This window comes from Sinocyclocheilus grahami, unplaced genomic scaffold (assembly GCF_001515645.1).
Source record: "Sinocyclocheilus grahami isolate Dianchi unplaced genomic scaffold, SAMN03320097.WGS_v1.1 scaffold1003.1, whole genome shotgun sequence".
Taxonomy (NCBI): Eukaryota; Metazoa; Chordata; class Actinopteri; order Cypriniformes; family Cyprinidae; genus Sinocyclocheilus; species Sinocyclocheilus grahami.
This window is the reverse complement of record NW_015506182.1, coordinates 362539-369990: the sequence shown is the minus strand read 5'-3', so window position 1 is coordinate 369990 and position 7452 is coordinate 362539. Positions and strand designations below refer to the sequence as shown.

At 36.9% G+C, this 7452-nt stretch overlaps 1 long non-coding RNA gene across 1 annotated transcript; it reads right to left on the bottom strand.

Moving 5' to 3' along the window:
* Positions 1-970: 970 nt before the first annotated feature.
* Positions 971-3755, bottom strand: LOC107565473 (uncharacterized). Its single transcript, XR_001606379.1, has 3 exons — positions 3570-3755; positions 1891-2095; positions 971-1034 (listed from the first exon to the last, which is right to left on the bottom strand). It is a non-coding gene; the product is annotated as an uncharacterized lncRNA (long non-coding RNA).
* Between the last annotated feature and the right edge of the window lie 3697 nt (positions 3756-7452).

The following is a 7452-nucleotide window of genomic DNA, read 5'->3' as shown; positions in this document are numbered from 1 at the left end:
TCAAGTCAATGTGATAAACAAGTTAGGTCAAAAGTAATCTAAAAGTAATCAAAAAGTAGTCAGACTAAATTACCTAACATGTGTAATCTAGATTATATTACTAACTACAATTTTTTCATGTACTTTGTAATGACTATAATTAGTAAATTATCTACCCACCACTGATCACTTACATCATTTCATGTGAATCAGCCGTTTTGAATAAATCGTTTGAATGAATGATTCAATGAATCCGTCATTAAGACAGGGACTTGCTGCCACCTACTGGTTGTTTTAGTGTCTTATTTATTTATCAACCATGACAGACCTAAACCAGCCAAGGTACCAGCACAAAAACACACTCAGCAATATTTTGTAAAACAATATTGTTTAATTATCATTATTGGAAAAATTCCAATAAATATTGGGATTTTTTTAGTCAGTATCACACACCCCTTGTCTAAACAGTGTATTTGTTGACTCTTACCATCCTCACCCACAGATATGTTTCCAACACCTGTGATTTTTCATTCTGAAAGGGAAAATATAGCAATCTGTAACCATTTCTATAATATTAAGTGGGATTAGCACTATAAAAATGTCATGATTTTGTAAATGTTAAGTCAAAGTTGCTTACCACTCCTAAGATTCCATAGAGAGTCAAGTCCACGGTGACATTGGTGGGAGTACTCAGACTTATAACTGGCCTTGCATCGCTGTAGAGGATGACTTCCTCTTTCATGGCATTAAGGAGCGATTTTGTTGTTGGTTCTGAACAGTTTAATGGCTTTACGGATCCTATCAAGAGAGCTGAAAGAGCAAAACCTGAATAAAGCATTTTGCATTTCATGTAATAGTGGACAATGGAGTTTGTTTGTTAATTCATGTTTTATGTGTATCAAATCACCTCAAATGTTCTTGCTGTAAAATCACTAGAAATATCACTAAAAATAGATTAAGAAAAAATGAATAGAATGGAAATGAATCTTACAGTGTATAATGAAGCAGTTGGTGATCAACTGGAGCCAAGTGAGAGCGGCATACCATGTAATAACCTGTTGAATATACAATTGGGTTACACTTTATTTTAAGGTGTCCTTGTTACGGTTTAATTATACACTTAAGTACTGCGTAATATTAATGAACTACTATATGGTTAGGTTTACTTGCATGTGATTATGTATAATTAATTGTTATTATAATAGTAAGTACATGCAGCGTGTAACAAGGACACCTACATGCAATGTGTAACAAGGACACCTTAAAAGAAAATGTTACCTCCAATTGCAATATATAGCAAATAATCACAAAATACAACCTCACCAATTAAAAACAGCAAAAACTATAAACTCTCATTACCAAGATTCTTCAAGATATTAAACTATATGAAATTAAAATTTTGAATTTCAAAATGTTAAAAAAATTATGATAGAGGAAATTAAAGCAAACAACAAAAAAGTATTATAGTTATTAATCTTTTAAAACTAGAACAATGTGTATTAAAAAAAAGAGAAGTAATTTTAGACGAATACACATTAAAATGAAATATTATAACACCAACAGTCTTACTTGCGTTCTTGGAAGACTGATAGAAGCCATCAGGTCCTCAATAACATGGACTGCAAGTAAATATTTAGCAGATTTTTTTCCTTTGCCAATTTTTTTATGTGTGGAGGTTTGAATCGCAGAATGGAGAGTGAACATAACATAAATGCTTTTTATAAGACTTATTTGTTTACACAAATTAGAATAACCACAAGGGGTTCTCGCTCATATTTCAAAGCATTTTTCTAAATGTGATATAGTAAAAACAATTCAATCTCAATATTCATTAATATTCAGTATGTACATATTCATGCATTTGATCATCACGCCACCCCCCCAAATCAAAAGAACCAACATCAAGTTTACAAGGGAGGCCAGCTTGAAGTAAGTTGCAGGAGTGAAGATGGGATCCGACTGAGGCCTGACGCAGAATCTGAGCAGGTAAGAGAAGGTCTTGCAAACGTTTTATAAACAGACTAAAGGACAGTTGTCTAACGTGATACCAAGGTCCTTGTCTTTCTGTGTGGGTGAGATGGTTGAGTTGACAAGTCTTGGCAAGGGTGGTTCTTGGCTGGAATTTGCAAAAAAAAAAAGTAGCTTCAGATGAAATGCTTTCATGCAGTATGCAGATTGTATGTTAACATGCAGTAAAACATCTATAGTATAAATAATCTGCCATGGTTTCTACACTGTTTTGTTTATTCTTTTGCATGTTCCTTTAATATGTAACTAAAATCGCGTTTCGAATCATGTTCCTTTTGAGAAGAGTTCTCATATATTTCTGAATCATTGGACTTACACAATAAAACTTTGAACATTTTTTTGCATTAACCCCAGTGTTTTAGTGGCACAAGGTACTGTAAATACAGTATATATATATATATATATATAACTGTAAACAATAAAATCATTTAGTAGCATCATTTGTAGCAAAGTCAGTGTAAACACTAAGCCATGTTTGTTAGGTACAGTTTAGGTTTTATTAAATCACATAATTAAAACACCCAAGCTCCTATATATGCATTTACTGTAGATGAAGTAGCAATTGTTGTAGTGTACAAAAAATCTATTTTTAATTAAATTATTTGATTTTTAAAGGCTTTTGTAACCACTTAGAAAAATACCACTGTATCAATGAGAACACCTCCAGAAAATACAATGTTAAAGGGGTCCTATGATGCTGCTAAAAAGAACATTATTTTGTGTATTTGGTGTAATGAAATGTGTTTATGTGGTTTAAGGTTAAAAAAACACATTATTTTCCACATACTGTACGTTATCGTTTCTCCTTTATGCCCCGCCTTTCTGAAACGCGTCGATTTTTACAAAGCTCATCAGTCTGAAAAGCGAGGTGTGCTGTGATTGGCCGAAGACCTCAAGCATGTGACAGAAATGTTACGCCCCTACCATACTGTGATGCTGTGTCCCGGTGCGATGAGACAAAAACATGAAAACTCATTATAAACGAGGCATTCGTTGCATCCAGTGGGGACATAATTATGGATTATAATGACTCATACTGTCTTTTTACGCGTTGCGTTGCATCAAGCGCGTAAACATAAAACTATGTCTGCATTTGTGATAAGCAAAGATTAGAGCTAATCAAGGATTTGTTGATCTGGGTTTTATTTTAAATCGAGTTGTGTTGCACCACTTAATTTTAAACTTAGATTAACAAATCTGGGATTCGAATTCTAACCTGCGATTAAAACCTCCATCTACGAATAATTTTCTGCGCCATGATGGATTCGTCATGTAATTTAACAGCAACAATGCTAATATTCCTTATCCTCTGTCTCTAACATAAGTTGCTTTTGTCGATAAAGGAAATAAACTTGTAAAAGGTCCACCGTCTTTATAAACCGATAACGTACGTAGAGAGACTGTTGATCAAACGGCTGATCAAGCAAGTAATCAAAATTTGAGGCAGTGCATACGGATTTCATAATATTGGAAATATATTTATAGTATAAATTAATGGAGTATAGCGTATGACAAAACAATAGAGATAAGAGAAAATAACTGGCATGATTACCAGTGACTACCTTCGCTCGTGACAGTGGCGCCCTGTCCGTTTGATCGCCGTTCAAGAGCAGGCATGGAGCGGGCGTGAGAAACGAGAGGTGCGGCCGCGATCCTGTCTTCTTTTCTTTTCTTTGTCGTAAGGCGAGACACAAGTTTACTATGGGCTGCAACAACCCTCAAAATCTGCTGGCTCAGTGCGCTTTAATTTTCATTTTTATTTATAATAAACACCTCTCTGAGACCTGACGACACACCCGCTGTTTCTGTCTTTGTTCAATCAGCCACATAATTGTAACTGTAGGTGCACTTTATTTTCTTTAAACCTCCTCACCTGTAAATTTTAAATGAATCCCTAATTGAGATTTAAATCTGAGTTTAAAGTTATGGAGCAACATGATTAAAGTGAATCTATCTTAAATATAAATTAAATCCAGGATCAAGATGATGGTTTAAATGTAAACCTGTTTATTTTTTAAACAAGGTTTAAAGTTTGGTGCAACAGAGTTATTAGATAAACCTTGATTTAATATAGATTTTAGATTAATCCTTATTGGTGCAACCCACCCTTTGAGTCAGAACAGCCGGCATTGTAGTCTACTCTCCCAGGATCAGGAAACAGTCCTCCATAAAATGTGCTGCACACATCTGAATATTTGGGTTGAAGTGTTCTGGAACAGTGTTGTAAATACAACTTAGCCACTGATTTCTAGTCGTGTCCTCTTTTGGAAGACCAAACAAAGTAGTTTCGCTTTCACAACGAAACACACGGCGGGCTAGAGTGAGCAGAGGGCTTGAGAACGGCGCGGCCGGCGGATTCGACGAAGGAGCATCCGGAGGGCTTGCGGCAACCACATGTGACGCCCCCGGGCTTGACTCCGCTTCGTCCACGGTGAAAGCCGATCCGTTGATCCATAGCGCAAAGTTGTTGTATTTCCTCAGCGACCAGCACGGATCAGCTCCAGGCATGACAAAGCAGATATCGTCCTCTTTTGGAAGACCAACCAAAGTAGTTTCACTTTCACAACAAAACACACAGCGTCGTCACAACATGGCAGCAACAATACTATAGCGAGAATAAAAGTTATGCCTTCTTTCTTTGCGTGAACATTTGGGCGGCGTTATGCAAATCTTCCCACACAGTGACATAGACATGTGGGGGAGTGTTAGAACAAGCCGTTTTATGTAGGCGTGGTTGACTCTTAACTTTTATAAAGAATATCTCTTTGGTTTTGAGACTTTAGTGTTTGCAACTTTACAGATCTTCTTTATGCACCAAGAGCTTGTAACACTCCAAAGAGAAAGGAAAACTTGAAATCGCATCATATGACCCTTTTAATAACTGATGGACAACGCATATTAGCTTAGCTTCCTAAAACAAGCACAGTTGAGGGTTTAGTGACACATGGCTTTAACATTTACACTAAAAATAATGGCAAACAAATCTTCAAAATGAGCAATAAAACCTCAAATGTTCTCCTGCTCAGGCGGTGACCACAAGGGCTTGATGGATCATACAAACCAAGCAAAACAAGGTTGAGAGTCGGCTTAGAGCACTTACACTATGTAAATATTGGGCATTTGTACAACCTGAATATTTGATTAAAATCAAACAACCAGATACAGCATTGTCTTTGATCTCTTTGCCATCTTCTTTAAAGTTTTGTTCTAGCCAAAGATGGTGATAAATCTCAGCTAGGTTGTGCAGAAAAGCTGTTAATCTCCAACATCTCGAACAACAGCAAAAATCCTAATAAGTGCTTATGATGGCATCAGTGCTGCCAATGGCATGAGACTCTTAAAACCCAAAGCTACGTCCACATTAATCTGGCTAAATTTGAAAACGCACCTTTTTCTCAACGTTTTGCCTCAGTGGATACATTTGAAAACGTCATTTTCACATTGTAGTGTGGACTGTGAAAATGAAATGAAAACAATTTAGTCATGTGACATATTGTACCCTATATGTATGTTTGTAAAGGCATTGTTTTGTGAGCAATTCACTTTAATAATATTGCTAAAGATAAATTTGCTTTGTATCTTCTGCAGAAATGACGGATATTTGCTCGTAATTCCCTGTTGAAAAAACCAGCATGTGCTGGTTAGGTATGTTTTGACGCTGGGATGCTGGTTTAAGCTGGTCCTTTGCTGGTTTAAACTGGTCCTTTGCTGGTTTATGCTGGTCCTTTGCCAGCACATGACCAGCATAAACCAGCAAAAGGACCAGCTTAAACCAGCAAAGGACCAGCATAAACCAGCAAAGGACCAGCTTAAACCAGCAAAGGACCATCTTAAACCAGCATCCCAGCGTCAAAACATACCTAACCAGCATATGCTGGTTTTTTGTCAAAGTGCAGCAAAGGATGATGACCGTTGCATTTTAGACCAAAGGCGATTGAGTGTGACCGGCAATATTTGCCACTAAAATGATTGTGCTAGAAGAAGAGTGAGAACTCTATTATGTCTGGTTTCACTTTTATCATCTCAGTGAACATTTATGACATTTTATTTACGCGTTTCCAGATGTGTCGGTGTGAACGAGCAACTTTTGGAAAATGCTAGTGTGGATGGAGAGCGTTTTGAAACAGAACTGTTGTTTTGAAATATGTCCAGATGTTTAGACACTGGGGAACATGGAGGAAACATTTGTGAAATGTGTTTTAGCATTTGAGAAAAACTGTAACATTATTTTTTTTAAATAAAGTGCAAAAGTGGCAAAACAATTTAAGTGTCGGCAATAGAGGTCAACCGATATGGGTTTTTCTCTGGCCAATGGCGATATTTAGAAATCAGGGCAGCCGATGGCCGATATATGATGTTTTTTTGGCCGATATGTTTGGCCGATTTTTTTTTTTTTCCCTTTATCTCATCAAAGCGAGTTTCAGTAAATGATTATTGCAGGGCACAAGATGGTAATAGCAGTACTAGCCTAATTCATATTACAGTTTTTGCCTATTGCTTACACGTTTTGCTAAATTTGGCTCATTGTGTCAAAACTCTACACACAAGCAAATAAGACACAACACTGGGAAATAAACCATTCACATCTATGTCAAATTGAAACTCTGCTATCAAAACCTAACAATTTTGTCAAAATGTCACTGATGACAAAATGATACCCACTTGCATCATATGAATACACTTTCAGATCAGCAGCAACACACTAGTCTACTTTATATAAAAAATAAAAAAAAAACTTTTGTCTTTTGTTTTCAATGTTTTTATTCAGTTCCACAGAGGACATGTTTTCACAACAACCAAAAAAAATTTAATACTGATTTCAAAATCATTACATTAGTATATTTTACAGTACAGTAAATTCAGTTAAATCAAAAATAAAACAAATACACTACTGTAAATACAGAAAAACACAATTGTGCGCAAGTGGGCTTATGGATCCTGCCGTCTGTTGGGGTCTGGCCACAGGATCTCATCAACATCACAAGCAATGTCTTCTCTCGCTAAGCATCGGGGAAAATATCCCCTTGTGTGTCGAATCCATCCCTGGATAGACCTCACCTCAATGTCTCCGCAGGCCTGTTCCATTGCCTGCAGAAGAGGCATACGGGCATGTGGATGGCGAGTAAGGGGGCAAGTACAGAACTTCAAAGTGATCATGGTTGGTGAACCAGTTCTGGACCAGAGCAGCCCGATGGAAACTAACATTATCCCAGACAACAACAAACCTGGGCTGCTCTGGTCCATCCTGTCCAACTGCATCATGAAGTGCATCTAGAAATGTGATGTGTTGCGCATTATAGGGACCCAGTTTGGCATGATGGTGCAGTAGGCTTTTTTTTTAAATAAAGTGCAAAAGTGGCAAAACAATTTAAGTGTCGGCAATAGAGGTCAACCGATATGGGTTTTTCTCTGGCCAATGGCGATATTTAGAAATCAGGGCAGCCG